Source organism: Nicotiana attenuata, unplaced genomic scaffold (genome assembly GCF_001879085.1).
Source record: "Nicotiana attenuata strain UT unplaced genomic scaffold, NIATTr2, whole genome shotgun sequence".
NCBI lineage: Eukaryota > Viridiplantae > Streptophyta > Magnoliopsida > Solanales > Solanaceae > Nicotiana > Nicotiana attenuata.
In genome coordinates this window covers 122550-126114 of record NW_017673511.1, presented here as the reverse complement: position 1 = coordinate 126114, position 3565 = coordinate 122550, and positions in this window count along the sequence as shown.

The following is a 3565-nucleotide window of genomic DNA, read 5'->3' as shown; positions in this document are numbered from 1 at the left end:
GTCCTTCTGGGACCAAATAGATAGGAATTTACTTTTCACTTTATGAATGTAATAAGGCCAATGGCCATTAATGACTTTTATTTCTTGCTTATTTAGTGTCGTTTTGGGATTCGCCTATTTTTATCAATAAAATGAGGCATTTAGCATTAAAAGTTCTCCAAGTCTATTTGTCGCTAGGCCTACCTCGGGCACAAAGAGGTTTCCAAATTAGGATACACTTTACATTCCCGCACTATATGTTTAAATATTGCAATACTTTTTATAATCCTCACTGACTTGATTACCTTTTGTTTTTATTTTTGTTTTCTTTCTTTTTATTATTCCCCTCTCCAAAGGTTAGTTCGTGCACTCTGGCATCATCATCTTATTTCACAAGATCCAGGGGCCCTCCACCCACTCCTCCTCTTAGTCCCATTAAAGGCAAGAATAAAATGGAAGATCTAAACAACATCAGGAAGGAGAACACAACTGAACGGGTAGAGGCCACTGATGGCCAGGGTATTCGGGTTCCTAACGAGAATGTGTCACAACTTGAACAGAAACTGTTGAAATTCCAAGAGAGCTCGATCAGGTTCGAAATCTGGCAAACCTGTCATTTTCCCCCAACACCCCAGACATCAATTTCCCCAACGCTCAAACCCTACTCCTCCTCAAGATATCCCAAAAAAACAGAATCATCCCGCTCCTCACCATCACGCTGCTCCACCAAAGAACCAATGTAACACCCACCATACTCCAAACAACACTCCACTACTCATCCCAGAACCTCAGAACTCCACAACCGACCATTTCCACACCCATACACCAGGCCACCATAACAATCCTATCTACGTGGAGACCATGCCACACTCCAGCCAACCCATCTCATACACACCTGAGTCTGATGAAGAGGATCTGCTTATTAGGAACTTGGCTGAGGAACTTAAGAAACTGACCAGCCGGATTCAGGGCATCAAGGGAAGCAAGGGAATCGAGGGACTGAACTATGAGGACCTTCGCATACAGCCTGATATCGAACTGCCTGAGGGGTACAAACCTCCTAAGTTCGAAATGTTTGGTGGTACGGGTGATCCAAGGGTCCATTTGAGGACCTATTGCGACAAGCTGGTTGGAGTAGGGAAGGATGAAAGGATCCACATGAAGCTGTTCATGAGGAGTTTGAAAGGAGATGCATTGTCTTGGTACATCGGCCAAGATCCCAAGAAGTGGTCAAGCTGGGTGAGAATGGCATCTGACTTTAAGGACAGATTCAGATTTAATACAGAGAATGCACCAGACGTGTTCTATATCCAGAATTTGAAGAAGAAGCCCACGGAGACATTTCGCGAGTATGCTACTTGCTGGAGGTCCAAAGCTGCTAAGGTCAGACCCGCCTTAGAAGAGGAGCAAATGAACAAGTTCTTTGTCCGTGCTCAGGACCTGCAGTACTATGAACGACTGATGATGATTGAGAACCACAAGTTCTCTAACATTATCAAATTAGGTGAATGAATTAAAGAGGGTATTAAAAGTGGTATGATCACAAATTTTGAAGCCTTGAAAGCTACAAATAAGGCTTTACAGTCCGGTGGTGTGTCCAAGAAAAGGGACGTGGGTGCCGTGATGGTTGCACAAAGGACCAAGTATCCCCTCAAATACCAAACTTACCCAATACCTCCACTCACATACCAGCCAACCCCAAATTACCAAGCACCCTCACCCTCGTACCAAGCTCCGCCACCAACTTATCAATCATCTCCACCCCCTACATATCAACCTACTTCACCCAGATGCTTCTAACCTGCTCATGTCTACCACACTTATAATTCTCAACCATCCCATTATCAATCACCCCTGCACGCCAGAACTTCCCTAGACCTCGACCTAATTTTGATCGCAGACCTCCAAAACAATATACTGCCATCACTGAACCCATCGACCAGCTGTATGAGAGGCTCAAAGCTGCTGGATATGTCACCCCCATCCCTGCTGCAACCCCTGAGAATCCTTCCCAATGGGTTAGCCCAAACAAGTCCTGTGCATACCACTCCGGCATGAAAGGGCACACCATCGATGAATGTTGCTCTTTGAAAGACAAAATACACTCTCTGATTGATAACAAGATCATTATGGCAAAGGAACCCGCTCCAAACGTCCCTCTGCCAGACCATAAGGGTGGAGGTATCCACATGATTGAAGTAGAAGATGACCGAGATCCCGAGGGATCAATCGGGTTGATCACAGAAGGTAATGACCAAAAGAAACTGGCAATCACTCTCAAACCAATCATAGTACAGAGCCAACCGTCTGAGGACACTGAGGTGAATATGTCTATACCTCTTGAGTTTGAAGCAGCGCTACCCGTAAAGACACTGGCACCAATTGAGGTTGAATTCGCGCCTCCGGCAAATGCACCCGCACCATTTGAGGTTGCAGTCTTGCCACCCAAGGCGCATGTTCCATTAGAAGTGGCGATGTCAACCATGCCACCCTTCTATACAAATGCTATACCCTAGGATTATACAGCCGAGGCGAGAACGAAGGGCAAGGTCAGGACTGAAGAAACTATCGCAGCACAGGGTATGACAAGAACCGGTAGAGTCTATACCCCTGAACATCTAACTGAATCAAGCAAGCAGGCTTCTAATCGGCCACCCCTTATTGAGACAGGTCCGGACGACCTTTGGAGAAATGTTCAGGCCAAGGAGTATTCAGTCGTCGATCAGTTGAACAAGACGCCGGCACAAATATCCATTCTCTCTTTGCTGCAAAATTCTGAGACGCACAAGAATGCTCCGTTGAAGGTGCTGAATGAAGCGTATGTACCAAATAACATCACCAGCGGGGAAATGGCTAATATGGTAGGACAAGTTCTGGAAAGCCATATGATCACCTTTTATGAGGACGAGCTGCCACCTGAAGGGCTGGGGCACAACAAAGCACTGCACATCACCGTGCAATGCGAATATTATTTCATCACTAGGATCCTGATCGACGGAGGTTCTAGTCTTAACATTTGTCCGCTAGTAACACTCAAGAAGTTGGGCAAGGGGCTGCATGAGATAAAGGATGGAGCAATCAATGTGAAATCCTTCGATGGTTCTCAGAGATCCACCATTGGTGAGATTAGTCTATGCCTGCAGATGGGACCAACCCGGATCGAGGTCGATTTCCAGGTAATAGATGTACCAGCGTCTTACAATTTGCTGTTGGGACAGCCATGGATCCATGCTGCTGGGGCCGTAGCATCAACGCTGCATCAGGCAGTAAAGTTCGAATGGAATCACAAGGAAATGATAATTCACGGCGACGGTAGCAACCCTATATACAGTCGCCAGACCATTCCGGCGATCGAGGGAAGAAGGAAGCTGGGTGGAGAAACTTACCACCACATTGAGCGGGTCAATGCTGTCGACAAAGACAAATGGTGGGATAGCAAAATCGAGAGTATACTGAATTGGAGTGGGTACGAACCCGGTAGAGGGCTCGGCAAGAACCTCCAAGGAATCTCTAAACCCATAAAACTCAAGAAACATGGCACTACCTTCGGTTTGGGATATGAATACACCTGGGAAGAATTCAATAG